General features: G+C 34.6%; 1 long non-coding RNA gene across 3 annotated transcripts in view; it reads left to right on the plus strand.

Annotated features, from left to right (window-relative positions):
- The window catches only part of LOC141377870 (uncharacterized), a 57,710-nt gene that overhangs the window by 13,203 nt on the left and 24,273 nt on the right, over positions 1-20,234 (plus strand). The gene's annotated exons all lie outside the window — the stretch shown is intronic.

The following is a 20,234-nucleotide window of genomic DNA, read 5'->3' on the forward strand; positions in this document are numbered from 1 at the left end:
ATGGATGTGTAGATAGATAGATTAGGCTGGATTATGATAAATGGATTAATGAATGATGAATTAGAATAGATGGATGAATGGATTCATAGATGAGGATGGATAGATTATGATGCATGGATGGATGGATAAATTTGGATGGATAGATTAGGATAGACTGATAAATGGATGAATGGATGATAGATTGATTAAAATGGATGGATGGATAGATGGATAAGGATAGATTAGGATGATGGATGGATTGATGGATTGATAGATAGATTAGGATAAATGGATGGATAAATAGATAAAGAGAGATGGATGGATGGATGGATTGATAGATCAATGTAATGATAGATAAATGAATGAAAAGATAGATATATGGATGGATGGGATGGATGGATGGATTAGGATGATGGATGGGTGGATTGATGGATGGATTAGGATAGATTAGGATAGATTAGGATAGATAGATAGATAGATAGATAGATGGATTGATTGATGGATGGATTGATTTATTGATAGATAAATGTATGAATAGATAGATATATGGATGGAGAGATGGATGGATGGATAGGTTAGGGTAGACAGGCAGACTGAAGGATGGATGGATAGATAGATAGATGGATGGATGGATAGATGGATGGATGTTGATGAGGAATTCTTTAGATTGGAAAATAGGCAGAGGCCTTGTAATACTCCACAAAGGAGCATAACTAAGTAAATCGGGCCTAAAATTGAGCCCTGAGGCACCCAGCACAGCATTAATGTAGAAATGAAGAAAATTAGTCAAATATATTCAAATCAGTCTACAGACACCAGTATTATTTTTAAAACTTAAAGGACTTATAATACAAATAATTGATTGATTTATCCAAGTCAGTTTAATTTGAGGGTTTTATTCGTCATGTTTAAAGTAAGCTGACAGCATTACTCAAATATGAATTTATTCATGCAAAAATCATCTTGTGCCAGATAAACGAGGCAGTTAAATGTTATTAAATAGCTCCAGTGTAGTTAACTTCTAACTTAAAGTGCTAACTACATAGCGTGACTAATTACATTAAAATTTCCCTTTCAAATATGATTCTCCAGCATTGTCCTTCCTCTTATGATGTATTAAAAATAAGACTCGTCAAATGTTTGCTTGCACAAAACTTTTCTTGACAGTTTTCCCCCCATGCAGCATGTTAAATGACTTAGTGCATCGCTGTCGCCAAAGCCCTGGAGAAAACCGACTTTATAAACACTGGGCTCCTCTGTTAAACACACATCCAAATCAAAATGCTAGTTTAATTAATCTGCTGCTATGATAATTAATCCAGTTGAACCAATAACTAGACTTTTGCTCGTTATTTGAGGCAGCATCAGCGGCGAGTAACCCTAATATTTTCTTGTCGCTTAACTGAAGTTTAGATCCGAAGGCTTGCGGTATAGCTGCTTTATTAAGCCACGATTCTACATGTTCCAGCTGGGAAAAAGCATCCAGTCCCTTTAATAAGTAATGATTGCCGAAGATCAGAGAAACCGTACAGTAGAGCAAAACAAGTTAAGCGCGAGTTTTGATAATGATGCTTAATAATTCAAAGTGTGTAATTATCCCTTTATGGGGAAGCACAACAGCGGCGGGATGCTGAAGGCATGTTGGCAATTAGTGCAATATTGAGGTCAAAGAATAAGGCCTGGACTTGGGTTAAAGGTGAGTCTGACCTCATGATAGGACTGATGGAAATTTTTTTGCTTAAAATAAAGATCACGATTTTCTCAAGATTCTGAAGATGTAAAATAAAGGTTAATATGAGCAGGCTGTTACTATTGTTAATTCTCAAACATATGGTAGAACAACAATGATATTATTAGGCCTATGTGTAAGGAAAAGAAACATGCTTGCATTACAACTTTACTACCTGTAATTCACAGCCTACGCAGGTTCTGTTCACTACTTCATTTGCGGACCATGGGCGCATCCTCTCTGTATTAAACAAACAGTGCACCAGCTCACATGTGATTTCGTGCACATTAGACATGGGACGTTTTCAAGGTATACCGCGGTTTGGAAAAGACAAGGTTTTAAAACTGTGCAAAACTTCTCCTAAGGTATGTGTAGGATTTTTTTATTTACATTTTTCGTTTTTTTAGGACAACAGTTCCTCCAGCAAAAAAGAGATCCAAAGATACTGTTTTAAATTAAAAAAATCTGTGTTTTTGAAACTTATGAAGACAGCAGAACTTTTTAATTATGTTTACTGCTCCAAAATATCATAAATCTTTCAAAAAACAGAATATATTGGGCTCTATTTTGACGGTCCATGCGCAAAACGGAAAGCGCAGGGCGCAAACGCATTCAGAGCGTGTCAGAATCTATATTTAAGGACGGGACAATCCACTTTGCACCGTGGCGCCAGGTCTAAAAGGGTTGAGTTTATTTTCTTGATGAGTTATAGGTGTGTTTTAAGAATAAACCAATCAGAGTCGCATCTCCCATTCCCTTTAAGAGCCTTGGGTCGCCCCATAAGCGCATTTGCTACCTTTACACACAGACATCAATTAGCCTATAAATAATTTATTTAGTTTGTTAAGCGCAAATATTTGTTTAAACTATTTCTAAATTCAGTTCTATTTTTTCTAGCAAACTAATAAATGAACAATAATAACAAAATGTGTTCAAAACCTGAGTTATATCCTACACATGCTGTGCCCCATATGGTCTAAAACCTGCAGGTGGGCAAATCTAAGCTTGTTTTTAATAAAACAAATATAAATATGGATATAATAAAAAATACTGCTAATAATAATAACATTATACAAAAGTAAACTGTTATGAATGAACTGAAAAAGCCTCTCGAGATGAAGGCATAAAAGCAGTGGTTCTTCATATTTATGTAGGCTAGAAAATAATAATATGTTTTGTAATATTTTAATCCTTTATATTTATATCCTATATATATTCTTATTATATCCTATATGTATACTTAATTTAGTATTTTTTTTCATAAGTAAAGATATTTGCGTATTGCTGCTCTACATCTTCCTGTGTGTATTCACTAAGCAGTGTGTAAGTGAGGCGCAACTCTGCGCTCGACTTTAGATCGGGTTTGTTTTGGTCTATTGAAAAATCTATTATAGTTTTCTCAAAATGGCAACACGCCAGCAGTGCGCCTCAGAACGCCTTCGTTTTAGACCAGAACGCCTATGGGCACACATATGAGCGCAAATACATTTGCTATTTTAACAGCATAGCGCAACGACTCATGCGACAAGCCGAAACTAGCAAAAGACTATTGTGGCGTGCCTTGCGCCACATTGCGCAGGGTGTGTGATAGGGCCCATTGTTTTTAAAGGGGAAAAAGTATTTATATTTATATAAAACAATATATTTTAGAGCAGTGCACAATACTGTGAAACCGTGATATTTTTGTCCAAGGTTATCATACCGTCAGAATCTCATACCGGCCCATGCCTAGTGCACAGAGCATTACAATATCTACATTTTTTCCATTGCTGAGTTTTTTCTGTGTGACAGAGTTCTACTTCCACTTTGTCACACCCAAACAAATGACGTTTGCTGCTTGTTCAAACTACTTATTTAAAAAGAGCTGAAACCAAACCAAATTCTTCAGTTTTTTTTGGAGGGACTACATGATTGTTTTATGTTCAATCCACTTAAATTTGTAAAAACCAAGTTAATTTAATTCCTCTATATTGAACCCAGCATTTATTTTTACAGTGTACAGTCCTTTGGTATGGCGTTAATCCATTTTATTCTAGATTTGTTTGTCTTTCTTTACTCTATCCAACCTCATTTTTTATTCTCTTGACTTTTAGTTTTTAACTTAAAAAAAAACACACAACTTATTTAAATAATTAATATTTTTTAGTTTTAAGAATTTAAAACCATTTGGACTTTTTCAGACAGTGTTACCTCATAATAGAAAGCTATGAGAAAACTTTTACAGTGTAATTTCTTTGCTTTATTTTGTTCAATTTCAAGTTTAGTTTTCTTCTTTTTATTTTACCTAGACTCTTTGGTTTCCAACCTGAAATCTCAAACTAATTAAAAAAAAACAAACAAACATTTTTTTTAGAGGTTTTTAACCTTTAACAGACAGAACAGTGTAGAGAATTGACAGGAAATCATGGGGAGTGGAGAGAGGGGAGGGATTGGCAAAGGACCTCGAGCCGAAAATCGAACTCTATGAAATCTTTATTATGAAATTAAATCTCTTAAGGAAATTTTTAGTAAAGTGACACCAGGAAACATTTTAAATTATTTTTATCATGTTTTAACATAAAAAACTTATTCAATTCGTGTTCATTTGTTTGTTGATTTTTAATTGTATGTTTATTATTGAAATGTTCCTGCCATAAAAAAGGCTTGGTTGCTGTCATGACATTAAATAAAAATACATTACAGACTCTTTTTTTTTTTCTACATTTTGTCACTAAAAGTAAAAAAAAAAAAAAAAAAAAAAAAAAAAGCATGAATTAAACTTTTCACATTGGTCACTTTTATAAATTTAAGACTGTTATATCAAGGTCTGAGGTTTAAAATTAGTCAGTATTTCTTCCTCACTAAAAGACAAAGTAGGTCACCTACTTTTGACTGTAACAAATCTCTTTGTAGTGGAATGCATTTGTAAAGTAATTCTATTTTTTTTTTTTTTTGCTGCTTTGTTGTTTTGTCCGACCTCGAGCTCCAGGTCCTCTTATCTCTCTCTCTCTTTCTTTTTCTTTTTGCATGTGTGCTGCTCTTGACTTCACCCAAACCTCTTGTTTCCCACATTTTGGTGTCGCCAAAGGTCTTGAATTTGCAACTCAAATAATTGGGATTAATCGTCTCGCTAATCACTGTATTTGTTCTCCCTCCATTTGTGTTTCACAATACGTGGGGAGGAGAAGAAGGGGAAAAAAAGAGGCTGAAAAGAATCAGATCTCCTATTAAATCACTATCTTTCAACAAGCAGCTCTCCCTATTCACACGAGAGGGCATTCAACGAGGGCTGCTTGGCACTCATTGTTTGGTTAAATGAGTAATCATAACATCAATGAGGCGCTGAAATTCGACGCAGAGCACATTGACAACCTTTGTGCCCCTGTGCGGAGGGGGGAGCTAATTTGATCACCGCGATCTGGGCTTCTTTCAGCCACGCGCCACCACAGCCAACAGCTGGAGGGGGTCCGTGCCCCGAACGCACGCCAAAAAGACGGAATCATGATCAAACCTCTATTGAAAGAATGCAATGTGCCTCAATAGCCGCTTCGGGGGAAAAAAGCCACTCGTGGGCTTGAGGCCAGTATCAAGCACCTAGCGTCGTCAAGAATTGTCTCACAATCGGTTGTTCAGCCCTATGAACCCTAATTGCCAGATGGTGGATATTTATCTCCCCCTTCTTCTCTTGAAAGTTGCATTAATTGCAGGGCTGCCCGGGGGCTGATCAGAGTGATAGGAGACGCCATGACCCTGATTAAACCCCCACCCGCATCCAAACGCCTCAGTGCCAGGCCTCCCCTCGCTGCAAAGGTGGCTGCGGAGTTAAGAGAGCAGGGGGGTCTGTCTGACCGCCTCACCCAATCATTTGCCTATCAAGCCACCTGGGCCTTGACACTTCGGAGGGGGTTGGGAGTGAACGCTGGGTGAGCTTTGGGGTGAATGACTCCGGTGCATCGTCTTGGATCGGGGAGGGTACGGCTGCACCCTCTCTCCCAGCCCGGGCTCGTTTACATATCTCCCAGAGATGTAATTGAATTAAATGAAGCTTCTGGAGGGCAGCTGTGGCAGCTGCTGTTTGTGGCATGTCAAAAGGCCCGGCACTTTAAGAGCACTTACATATGCTCCAAATTAGCAGGTCAGATAGGCGCTCGCTCTCGATGACAGGGGCAATGCTGCCAGCGCAACAAGGGGCCCCGCAGCTGTGGGCAATTCAGCCTGATGGGCCTTTATCACGGGTACATTATCAGTGTGGAAATGTCTGTGTGCTTGTGTGTTAAAGGGTGAGCGAGTGCCCCAGGTCACTGATACTACAAGTGTGATTATGTGTGTGGACGCTGGGTCAGTGAGCGATTCGAATTTGATTTGACAACATTTATTAGGCGCTAACTGCTGTTTGGGAAACGGAAACTGTGTGTTTACATTTTCCCCATCATTTTCACCTGGCTTCACTGATGTATCTGTTGTAGTCTGTTTAATTCAAAATGGTTTCACTTTGCATGTGCTTTAAGGCTTATTTTAAGGTTTGTTCTGGAAATAATGACACAGAACTGAACTGGCACAATGTCCATTGATGTAAAAAATAAATCTTTATTTTACATTGTATTATTTGAGTTAGATGTATGCAGTTTATGTATTTCTACATGAATTATTAATGATACAAAACTGATGGATGGATGGACAGATTAGGATGGATGGATGGATGGATGGATGGAGATAGATAGATAGATAGATAGATAGATAGATAGATAGATAGATAGATAGATAGATAGATAGATAGATAGATAGATAGATAGATAGATAGATAGATAGATAGATAGATAGATAGATTAGGATGGATGGGCGGTGGGCAGACAGATAAATAGATGGATTAGGATGGCTATATGATGGATGGATGGATGAATGGATAGATGGATGGATTAGTATAGATTGACAGATGTATATATTTAGATAGATAGATAGATAGATAGATAGATAGATAGATAGATAGATAGATAGATAGATTTAGATTAGGATGGCTAGATTGTGATAGATAGATTTAGATTAGGATAAATAGATTAGGATGGATGGACGGGCGGGTAGACGGATAAATAGATGGATTAGGATGGCTATATGATGGATGGATGAATGGATAGATGGATGGATTAGGATAGATTGACAGATGTATACTGGATAGATAGATAGATAGATAGATAGATAGATAGATAGATAGATAGATAGATAGATAGATAGATAGATAGATAGATAGATAGATAGATAGATAGATAGATGGATGGATGAATCAGGATGGATGGATTAGGATGGATAGAATAGGATAGATAGACAGAAGGACAGACAGACGGACGATTGGATAGATAGAAAGATTAAGATGGATGAAGGGATGGATAGATGGATTAGGATAGATAGAAAGATTAGGATGGATGGATAGATTGATAGATGGATAGATTAGGATAGAAGATATATATTGTATGCTATATATGGATTTTTATAATACTAATGAGACTATTGTGAGTATTTTTCGTTTAGATTAGTTTTGTTTACTGGTATTAAACTTTTGTTTAATTATTATTATGATTATATTGAAATTATTTTTGTATTATTATTATTGTATTATTATTATTAACATTTATTTAAAATAGTTTTGGTTTAGATCTATTTTATTAATATTTGTTTTAAATATTATATCAAGACTAATATCAAAGTTTTAAGTTTTATATTTCTGAGAAACGTAAAAATAACTTGAACATCTCCAGACTTTTGGGCAGTACACTACATAATCTTAAATCCCAAAACTAACTCTCAGTCGATCCAGTCGTCTTTCATTGAAATTGCCAGAATTTGTACTTGAACCCCTTTGTAATCCCCGGGGAAAATATTTACACATTGTATAATTTGTGGGAAAAGTGTTAAATCATTTCCATACTCATGTCAGTACTTCAAGTAATGAATCTAATCGTATATTTGTCACACAGAGGTATCACTTTGCATGCCGACAAGAACTTGCTTTGCTTTGGTTTCCTGGGAGATGCTGTGATATTTGAATAATACTTGTCATAGACTAATCAGCTGTCGCTAACAATTACCTAATGGCATGTCAATCAAAAGCTGTCAGTCAAAAAAGTGTTTTGCAATTATGCTATTTTTATTCTGAATCGACTGATGTTTATGAGAAACGCGGTCTTATGTAATTGCCGTGAGAGTTACCTGAGAGGAGTTCTGTCTAATTAGCCACCAGTGTGATTGAGAACTGACTGACTCCTGGGAGAATGGAAATAACGGTATAAATGAATACCATATTTATGCTGTATATGACTAGAGCGATACTTTTAACTGTATCTTGATTTGATAATTGATTCTAATGCGAGCGAGTAAAGTTGCTCACTTCGAGTTCTGACAAAAGAACTGAAAGCTGTGATTAAGCATTGCAAAATTGATTTTGGATCAACAAATGGATTTTTATTTAGCTTTTTTTTTAACAGTGTGTGGTGCATTCTGTTGATCTGTCAGTGGGAAAATGTGTCATATTTTGCCTGATTTTGAACAACAGTAGTAGTTATTTAGGCTGTCCATGGGGATTTAAAGTCTTAAAATGTCTTGAGTTTCAAAAACTACATACATTTTAGGTCTTCAAAAAGTCTTAAATTCATTGAAATGTTATAGGTCTTAAATCAATTTAAACAGGTCTTAATTATGACCTTTTTATGTAAAACTACACAACCGAGACATTCATCAACAATCCTTCTCAAAATAATAATTAACAAAGTTACATGTATTAACTTCATTTTTTAAGTGCATGTATATGACTAGTTTAACACATTATGTAAACCTAAATTCAATCTATTTATTTTTTTTGAGGGGGAGGGCATAAAGGCAATGCTTACTGTTTTGCACTGTATGAAATGTAATTCATAATGGTCTCGATATGGACTTAAGTCTTAAATTTGACTTGGGGAAACCCGCAGAAACTCTTTATTATAGATCTCCTTCTTATGGTGATTCTGTGCATTTCTAACCCTGAATCACAAAAAAGTCAAAAGTCTTTGCTCCTTGTACTTTAAAATGAGCTGAAACAACACAATTCTTGAGAATTTTTTTTGGGACAACACTGGGACAAGTGTTTTACGTTCTATCCACTTAAATTTGTTAAAACTTTATTGATTTTTGTTTAACAGATTTTTCTTTAATGCCAAAAACATTGTAATAAAGTAAAGATCATGTTCATTAAAGATATTGTGTAAATCTCCTATTGTAAATATATCAACCTAATCTTATTGCTACTTAATTTTGACACCTTGACAAGGGGATTTTGTCTGTATTTTGATATTTTTTTTCACTCTTAGATTTTCCAATATTTGTTTCTTGGCCAAATACTGTCCTATCAAAACAAACTATACCATCAATTAAATGATTTTTTTTTCTTTCAGTGAAAAAAATTCTCAGGACATTGTTGTTTTTTTTTGTGAGAAAGTTCAGTCAGTGTTCTTTGCTAATATATAAATGGAGTCAGAATTTTTAGCCCCCTTTTGAATTTTTTTTCTTTTTTTAAATATTTATAAAATTAAATATTTTAAATATGTTTAACAGAGAAAGGAATTTTTTTACAGTATGTCTGATAATATATTTTTTTCTTTTGGAGAAAGTCTTTTTTGTTTTATTTCAGCTTAAAAGCCATTTTAAAAACAAAATTATTAGCCCCTTTAAGCTATTTTTTTTAATCTCGATAGTTTACAGAACAAACCATCATTATGCAATAACTTGCCTAATTACCCTAACCTGCCTAGTTTACCTAATTAACCTAGTTAAGCCTTTAAATGTCACTTTAAGCTGTATAGAAGTGTCTTGAAAAATATTTAGTACAATATTATTTACCGTCATCATGGCAAAGATAAAATAAATGCGTTATTAGAAATGAGTTATTAAATCTATTATGTTTAGAAATGTGTTGGAAAAAAAATCTTCTCTCACTTAAAGAGAAATTGGATAAAAAATAAACAGGGGGGGCTAATAATTCTGACTTCAACTGTATGTCTGTTTAATGTTGAGAGACCATGCAAACATGGGCTACAATTTATTAGATAATTTATTAGGGCCACTTTTTAAGCAATGTTGCCAGTAGTAATTGCAGAGCAATAAAAACTTCATGAAGTCTTTGTGGCTTGAATGGCACGTCCTACAGTGTTTTATGTTATTAATTTGGGTTATTAATGTAAATCCAAAACATGGACCTTTTTTTTTTGCAGTTATTATCATTAGTTTTGTATTTGATTTATGAGGATATAATACTGCATTTTGATGACAGTTTATGCACAGCTTTATGCTGGATTAGTTTGTCTGTATCATAATGTGTACTCCTTTTTGATACACCAAAATATTTACTTCAACCTTGTTAAAAAGCTTACCAAATTATTTATTTACAAATCTGTATTTAAACTGTACAATTTTAACTAGTGGGGTGGGATCTGTTGGTATTGTGTCGTGTAAATGCATTGATATTGAGGCAGCACAGTGGCTCAGTGGTTAGAACTGTCGCCTCACAACAAGAAGGTCGCTGGTTTGTGTCCCCGACTGATCCAGTTGCATTTCTGTGGAGTTCTGTGAGCATGTTCTCCCCTCGTTGGTGTGGGTTTCCTTCGGGTGCTCCGGTTTCCCCCACAGTCCAAAGACATGCGCTATATGTGATTTGGGTAAACAAAATTGGCCATTGTGTATGAGTGTGTTTGTAAATGAGAGAGTCTATGGGTTGCAGCTGGAAGGGCATCTCCTGCATAAAACATATGCTGGAATAGTTGGCGGTTCATTCCGCTGTGGTGATCTCTGATAAATCAGACTTTGCCGAAGGAAAATGAATAAATGAATGAGTGAATGCGTTGGTATTATTATTAATAAAATTATCTCCTTTTTATCACAAGTAGTGCTGGAATGGTATGAGATTAGTGTTTACATTTTTGGTAATAACTCTTGTTTTATGGGTCATTTTGTTCAAGAATATGATAAAGGTAAAATGTTTTTCTCTATTAACAACATTAGCAGTGAAAGACAACTTCTCTTGCTAAACATGTCTCAACTAGAGTGCACATTTTATTTCATCACTGGAGTCATGAAAAATGTTTATGCCTTCACCAAAACCACCAAACAGAGGATTCTGTGTGGTCGTACAGCTTTCGTTAAACCGTTATTTTCATTTGTGATTGCATAGAGGTCAAAAAACTGGACAAGGATGGTCAGGTACAGGACAAATAAATGGACACATTCTGGACATTTTGCAATGGAGGCGGGGTGTTTGAAGCACTTGAAAGAAAATGACACTTGGTCCTGACCCAGTCTCAGAGTAAAATGTGGGATCCACCCAGGGCCGGAGTGGGACTCTTTTTCAGCCCTGGAGTTTCAAGCCTCAGACCGGCCCACCTCAGTTCACCACTGACTATATTAAAATAAGGTTATTTCCAATTCAGTTTCTGATTACACTATCACATCTTTTTTTGAGAAAACAGCACTTTTAGAACTTCAAATGTTCAACAACCCTTACAGTATTATGTCTTAACAATAAAAATGAAAAAAAAAAAAAAAATGTTACTCAGACAAGGACCGAACCCAGGTCGGCCGCGTCATAATCTACCGTACTAACCACTGTACCACAACAGCTGTACGTTTGATGGTGACTTATCTAGTTATATTATCATTAACCTGCATCCTGCTCACGAGGCTACGAGAAAATAGATAAAAATAGCAGAGCTGGGGTACAACAATGAATAAGAAGGCTGTGGTCAAGTAAATAAATAAATTATTTTTAAAAAGTGTGACTGCTGAGAGCAACCAATTCTGGAACTAGGGACACCGGCCCTCGCGGTCAAAAAACGGACTGGCCCACCGGGAATTCTCCCGGTCCTCCCGATTAGCCAATCCGGGCCTGGATCCACCATATGGTTCGATGCAATACATGTAGCCATGGGTGAGAAAAAACTTCATAACCAAAAATTGATTACTTTAAACTTTTATGAATTAACATTGGCGATCATTTTTCAGTTTTCACCGACTTTCCAAGATGGGGAGCTGTTCTCATGTGACTAAAGAAGCTTGTCGTCCACAAAAGACTAATCCATTAAAAGAACAGGATAATATGAATAAAATGAATGGCCAAACAGTATAAGGATCTGTATCTTGACATACAGTTCTTATACAGCAAAAACCTTTGACTGTTGTAACCTTCAGAAATTTTACTTGCAATTTATTTCCATGCTGCATTTGTTTTCTAGTTGTGATCACAGGGATTGCCACAAAACAAAAAGTGCCTTAAAGATTTTGTAAAACTACCTGCATACAAAAAACTACCTTCACTTTTTTTTCGTCAGAAATAATTCCAAGTGTTTATAAATGATTGTCTAATTCCGATCTCCACTTGTGTGTGAATAAATAGGCGTTTACAGATATGCAATAAATGTAGTATCCTTGTGGTCATACATGTTTACTCATTTTGTCTCTACACTAAAATACACAAGGGTGAGTAATTGAAACTTTTTAACGTCACATCACTGATAAAGATAAATGATCTTATTATTGAGGTGTGTGTTTAGTCTTGATCTCTTTGCGATGGTCGTCATAGTTTAACCGCGGAGGCCTGTCGTCTTTATCGAGGCTTTCGGTTCCAATTAAATGTTGTGTAAAGCACAAAGTCTGTGACTCAGCTGTTTGCGCGGCGCATTATAAAAGAATGGCAGCAGAGCGGCAGCAAACAGCGCCGTTAAAAATGCATGAGGTGCTACCCAGCGCTGCTCTCGCTGCGTCGAATAGAGCTATCACGGCTGCCTGTTATCTCCAGAACCCCCAGGTAGAAATGGTAATGATACTACTTAACACCGCTGCACATATGGAGGGAAAATGGAAATGCCAACAGCACCTCAACTATAAAGAAAATCAAATTGAAATATTAATCCGCTGATTAATATAACATTATGAGAGCCCATTCTCTTTGTTGTTTAACAACAAAGGATTGCAAAATAAGCAACTGCCTGAGAGGTAAGGGGTTTAAAAGAGTCCCACTGAGGTGTTAGGATCCCTTTCAAACATCATTACCACACATAATGTATTCACTTCCACAGTGCTGAGGTTTTGATATTGATGTTTACTCATTTATTTTTTAATTAATGTTCTTTGTTAATGAATTCTTTGATGAGAGGCATTTTGTAAATCATTATCCTAAGAAGAAGAAGATGAAGAAAAAAAATGTTCTCGATTTTTGCCCGTTAAACTTGAAAACGCAAGGTGTAAGGGGAAAAAGTTGAGCGTTGAGTTGTGGGTCATTACTGTTGAAAGTTTGTTCTTGTTAGGGTCATTAATTACTGTATCAGTTGTAATTGTGTCTCCGTGTTATCTGGGGAGTTCAGTTTTGACGTTATACACCCTATTGCAAACAATGTGCTTAATTAGACAAACGCAGAACTTTAGAACTGAACCTTTGGCGAAGTTTGAGGGTTTTCTCTCATTGACGTTGATTGTTTTATGGCAATATACATAATGTACCTTCAGGCCATCTGAGACTTTTTTTTTTTTTTTTTTTTTTTTTTTTTTTTACTTCAGTGAAACATTAAAGAAGATTTTAGGCTGAAACTGGTTCCTTGTGATTAAAAAAAACTGGCACTTTATGATTCAATAAACATATCAAGACAAAAAAAAAGTATAAAGATGATCCAATGAGATTTTATGAAGCAAAATGTGAAATAACTAAACATTATTTACAACATTTTAATGTATGGCAACACTTTAAGTAAAATTCCACTATTGACTAGTGGCATATTACCTGCCTATTAATAAGATATTTGCCATTTATTAGTAGTTTATAAAACTAAAAGTCTTAATGGCTTGTTAATTGGCTAGAATTGTACATTAAAGAGTGATTTAGAGTGAATTTTTAGGTTTAGCAAATGGTCCTGAGTGCTTTCTCAACAGCCTGTGGTCAACAACACCACTCTGGGAGGCTTTGGCATTTAAACAATTCTCAATTCATACTAAGGGTTCCAAAGTGTGGCAAAAATATGCCTCCCAATAACATCACCGGACTAAACCTTTGATACAAGGCAGGATGGATCAATTCTTTGTTTATACCAAAACCTGACCCTACCATCCAAATGTTGCAGCAGAAATTGAGAACCGTCAGATGAAGCAACCATTTTCAAATCCATGATTGTCATTTTCTTCTCAGTTATGGGATCTGTAGCTTCAGGACTAGAACCTGTATGGTATGTAGCTCATCTTATTCAAGGTTTCAGAGTTGTTATTTTGCAGACTTTGGTTTTAATGAGTAGTAGTTTAAGTTACTGTTGTCTTTCTATCAACTGAACTAGGTTGAACATCAAGTCCTCTTCACTCAGAACTTCTGGTCCATGAACATTTTTGATTTAGAGACCATTCTATATTCAAAATGTGGCCTTTTGCCATCCCCTATTCATTCTGAACCCTAAAGAGATAATCTGATAATCAAATACTAACCAGCAGTAGAACCAACAATGCCTTAAAAGACACCTAAATTACCGTCTTGACCAAATCTAAAATTGAATGTCTACTGCAGCAGAAATTGTAAATTGTAAAGCTTTGATGCAACTTGCAAATTCATGACCTTGTTTTTGATATAATTTAAAAATTTTAATAAGATATTGTTTGCCATCTATTCCCAATTTCAATATCTAACTGTCCACAAAATAATGTAGAACACATTACACAACAGAGTTACTGCATGTAAAAACATTTGAAAAGCTTGAAATGGATGCTTTAAAAGAAATACTCCACTTTTTTTTTTTATCAAATCCCCAAGAGTTAAAGAGTGATAAGGTATTTATAGATTAGTCTGATCGCCAGGTCTGGCAGGAGCGCTATAGCTTAGCATAGATCATTTAATCATATTAGACCATTAGCATCTTCTTTAAAATTGACCCAAGAGTCATTTTGATTTCAAAACCGGTTATCTTCTGTGAATTCCAGTTCAGAAAGATGCTTTCTGGATCCGCACTAAAGTAAATGTTTTGAATCCTCTCACACAATTGTCTCCATAATTTCAAGGATATGAAACTGCAAGCAGATGGACATGTTGGTTTTGTTGATGTAAGTTAACAGATTTTCTGGCACCGTGTAATATCATTGCACCTGCTGCAGCCATGGTACGGCAGCAAAGTTCCTTGATTGTTATGCTAGAATGAGGGTATAGTTCCTAGCCATATCGACCTAGAGAATGGCAACCTTTCATTTTCTTTTAGTTTTAGCACACAACATAACTACAGAAGGGTCAAGCTTTAAATTGGAATTTTTTTTTTAGTAATATGCTAATGGTCTAATCAGTTTCAATTATTCTTGCTAAGCTAGGCTAAAGGTGCTCCTGCCAGACTCTGAGATTGGCTGAATGGGTTAAAAAGTGGTTCTCGAGAGGAGTTGTTAATGAGTCTGTTTTCAGAAATGCTATTGCTATTTAATGCTATTGAAATGGTACATTTAAAAATGACAAAATCTGCATTTTATTCCCATTCAAAGATGCTTCTCAAGAGTTTTCAGCTTCAAAACTGCTAAGTTCTGTGAGCGGCACTCAAGTTTTATATTCAAAATGTGGCCTTTTGCCATCCCCTATTCAGCTTTGGCTTTAGGAGAAAACATGCATTTTAGTCTTTGAGACAAAGGAACTGTGCTTTTTTTTTTCGTGTGCTTCACCCCACGAATGACTGATTGTGTTTGCAGTACCCCACATACACCACAGTGCTATTTTTCTTTCTATCTTTCAAGCCAGTCTAAATGAAGCCAAACTATACAGCCTTAAAGGCACATTCATCACAGTGCGCCTGCGAGCTCAGTGCAGATGTAATGCAAGTAACTGATTGCTCTCTCTTTCTCATAGGCGCAAAAAAAAAATCTCGACTAGAATTAGGGCTTTTCATCGGCAAATATATTTCACTTGTGATTAATTGCAACACTCAAATCCCGATCATTTTTACACAAGAGAGAGCATTTCGGCTTTGTAAAATTGATATAAAGAAAATGCAAATCGTTGGTGTTCTTGGCACCAAACATATGCTGCCACGATGCCAACAAGCCTGCCCCTGACGATCCCAGCTGGAAGCTTGCAAGACGTGCTTTTGGCAAAAGACTTTTTTCCACCCCGTTTTGCAAATGATCGGCAATTAATATGCCAAGCATCCAGAGCTTATTCTGCACCTGTTTACATGCAAGTTTAAACTTAGTGAAATGCATTATACCATATACTGAAGGTTCAGATCATTCAGATGTTTGTTCATTTGTCCTTGCTAGACTTTCTATGCCCATCTATAGACAACGAAACCTATTTTTGTGGATGTATGTGTTTGTGTATATATGTGTGTGAGTGTGTTTATTTTTATATATATATATATATATATATATATATATATATATATATATATATATATATATATATATATATATGATCAGTAATCAGCATATATAAGTACACCCTATTTTGAAAAATTTATATTTTGATCCATTTCTCAGTGAATATGGGTAATATATATTGGTGCATTTGAACAAAACAGATTTATTAAACAGATGTATTTACTAAAAAAAAAATTTAGTCACAGAACATCTTTTAAATGTAAAGATAATACAAGTTAATGTATGGAAAATATGAACGAAGCAATTTGAGCACAGTAAAACCCAATAAATGAAGAGAACTCAAACCAACTGAGTACTGTAAAACCCAATAAGTTAAGGCAACTCAAACCATTTAAGACAGCCAATTGCTTCAATCCATTTGAGTTAAAAAAAAAAAAAACTAATCTATATGAGTACTGTGGACTTACTCCATTTAAGTTGAAGCAATGAGGTTAACTCATTACCTTCAACACTGAGTTCAAAACTCTTCAAAAATGAGTAGAATTAACTTTAAGTAAATTTTGAGTTAAATACACTGATTTCATTTGATAAAGTTGACTGGTGGGTTTTACAGGATAATGTAGGAATCGTTTTATTTTCATATCATATATATTTTTATATTATTTATTGATCTAATGATGAATAATTAATAATGAATAATATATAAATAATTCTGAATAAAATAAAAATTTGATCTTGGGATATAAATCCAAATTTGGGAATTTAATAAATCTAAAATTTGGATTTATTTTTAAATTTAGTATTTATATGTGTAGACAATAGGTTAACAAACTATACATGACAGTACATGTAATTCTGCTGCATAAAATAGTTATAGTTTTTTGGTTCTTATTTTTTAAATTGTTTTTTACAAGTAATACATTTGACAATAACAATTCCAATTTTTTATTTATTAAAACATTTCATTTTTAATTGTATAAACATTTATGTATGACCATAATGCAAAACTGGTTGTCTTGCATGAACCGCTGTTTTCATCATTCTTGCCTGCAGGCATCTTGAGAGCTTTTATTATAGTCAAGCCCAATAAAGATCCAAGCATGAGCACCTGTGAGTGCGTTTGTAACATCATTTCCATATTTCCAGTCAGCCATTTTAGGAAGTTAAAACTGTGGTCAATGCAAATAAAAAATTTGAGGGTGAAAAGAAAACATTCAAATGACACGCTTGCATGTGCACAGTGAACAAATCATGCTTTCTTTACATTCAAAACATCCACTTATGTAGACCTGGATGAAATATTGCAGTCAGACTTATGAAGACGTTATGTTGTAAGATGTTGTAAGTGTTTCATATATGAATGCTCAGTCTAGACGGGGACGGAGTGGGCTGTGTTAATCTTCCTCTCTCTCTTCTCTCTCAGATCTTTCTCACTGCACAACTTATGATGGATAGGAGGCCTTAATGAGCTTCTTACAAGCAATTAAATAATCAGGGAGCCCTGCTGTTTGCCGATGAGGCTTTAGAGAGCGCTGACAAACGGTGGGCCATCAGCGCTCCAATCAACAGGACACGGCGCTCAGTGCTTTCAGTGCTGTCACCACTGCTATTTTAAACAATGACTCTCTGCACCGCCGACAAAACACTCTGGCGAATTATGTTCACAGGAGTAGAAAAGTTTGCCATAGGCGTTTATGTGCGGGGTTGTGAAATTGGGCTTGTTTGTGTTGTGGCCGTACGGAAGGGAGATTTTATAATGGATTTAAAGAACACTTAAAAATTCTGGGGTCCACACAATCGATTTGTGTTGGGAAGGCATGAAGGATTTAAGTTAACTTATGTTTTACAAATTTAAGTGGATTGAACATAAAACAATTGACTTTAGTTTGACCAAACAGTGAACATATTTTTAAGTGAATGGTTTCACCAAAAATCATCCATGTAGGTGTTTTTTCTTATTTAATATAAGATTAATGAAAAGTTTTAGTTGAAAATGTGATAATTGATGGTTTATGTTATGCAAGATGATGTCACTTGGACATTGAGAGTCCCAAAATACACCAGCCAGATTTAATTTTTATAAAACTTAACTTTTATTTTACAGATTGTCAGAAAAGTGGTTGATTCATACAAATTCATACCATTTCATTCTAATGAAAATGTATGATTGTAAACGGAGGCATTGACTCAAACTGGGTCAATGCCTCCGTTTCATTGGAGGATGAGTAAATCATACAAAAATACACAAATGAGATCATAAAAATTAGCCAATAATTAAAAAAAAGTTCAAAATTGCCTTGAGATTGCAATAAAAAGCACATTAAGCGAATACACTAACTATAAGCTTGTGCTTTAGAGATTTTAGGACCATTAGCTAAGGCTGTGGATCAGGTTGATAGGTTGGATAAGTTGGTTTCTTAAGCATCAAATCAGCATATTACAGACCCTCAACGATTTTGATGCGAAACATTTATTTAAAGTATATTTATGGCTTAAAATTACTGGTTTTTCTAAAAAAACATGGCATTATTTTTTGCTTCTATTCTTGTGTTTTGCTCTGAAAATAATCAAAAACCTTGTAAATGTGTCATTTTTTGATCTCAAGAACCATTGGATTCCTGGAGGGATTGATATTAGACTTATTTTTGGAGGATCACGTGAAAACTTTAGTTATCTTAAGACAGTTATTTAGTTTGTTGGACCTTATTGAAGCTTGGCCATGAATTTAAACAAGCTGCTATGTTTAAACATGCGTGAACACTTCAGAAATAACTTCTTTTATTTCCATAGAAAATAACAACATATACATTTAGAATATTAAAACGCCTAAATCAGGGGTCACCAAACTTGTTTCTGGAGGGCCGGTGTCCTGCAGATTTGAGCTCCAACCCTAATCAAACACACCTGAACAAGCTAATCAAGGCCATACTAGGTATACTTGAAACATCCAGGTGTGTTGAGGCAAATTAGAGCTAAACCCTGCAGGGACACCGGCCCTCCAGGACCGAGATTGGTGACCCCTGGCCTAAATAATCACACGGTAATACTTTTAATTTATCAAGGATGCATTAAATTACCTAAAAGTGATACATTTGTGATGACATTTTGCAAAAAAGGTTTGGTCACAATTTAAGGTATAGTTTTAATCCATTAACCATGACTTTGGCCACAAACAGCTAATTTGTTGCCTATTAAAAGTACTTAAGGTTAAGTTTAGAAATTAGGTAGGATTAGGGATGGGAATATAGTAGAATAAGATCATGCAGAATATGTACATTGTAAGAATTAATAAACAGCCAATATCTATGGTAATAAGTAGGCCCACACAGAATCTGCGCTCGCAGAAATCCACAGGTTTCTGCAGATTTTGAGCCCATCGTTGACTCTATTTATTTACTTGTGTGTAATTGTATATTTATTCAATTATTATATTTAATTAAATTAATTCCACTAATATTATTATGTTATAATAATAGTAATATTAAAATGTTCAAATGATTTATGTACAATACAGTTTGAAAAGTAATATTTTCAGTTTTTTAGTTGATATATTTTTTTAAGAGACTTGCTTTTTTTACCAAATAAGTGGATTTTATTGGATTTGCATTGGAAATATTAAATAAAAGTCTTTTTTTTCATTTATCAAGTTTTTAGTTATGATACTCCTAAAATCATTATGCATAAATCCGCATAATTTATTTATTTATTTATTATTATTATTATTATTATTATTATTATTTTTTTTTTTTACAAAATTTTTCGCAGAAATATCATAAAAATAAAAATAAATGTTTGCAGATTCTTTCTGGCCCCATAATGAGCCACAAGTTAATAGTGAGAATTGTTTGTTAAACTAAAGTGTTACCAAAAGTTTTATTTTAAGATTGATGATAAAATTATATTTTAAACAAATCCAATATAACTTACATGATATTTTTTTATTTTAAAATAAGTTTTTATATTATAGTGAGATGTCAGAGCTGTAACTATTGATTAAATCAACATTTAAAAACTTTAATTCTCCTGTTAAATCTTTTCCTTGCTACTTTTTTTTTAATCGGAAAGCAACTTTTTGTAACATGAATGATAAACAAGTAATTAGTTTTTGTCAACCCAAATTTAGTACACAAACCAATCAGCTCCTGTTTTCCCAGTTTACAGATCTGTTACTCAGTCTTAGACGCAGACAGTGTTTGGTGATAAAGTT

This window comes from Danio rerio, chromosome 15 (assembly GCF_049306965.1).
Source record: "Danio rerio strain Tuebingen ecotype United States chromosome 15, GRCz12tu, whole genome shotgun sequence".
Taxonomy (NCBI): Eukaryota; Metazoa; Chordata; class Actinopteri; order Cypriniformes; family Danionidae; genus Danio; species Danio rerio.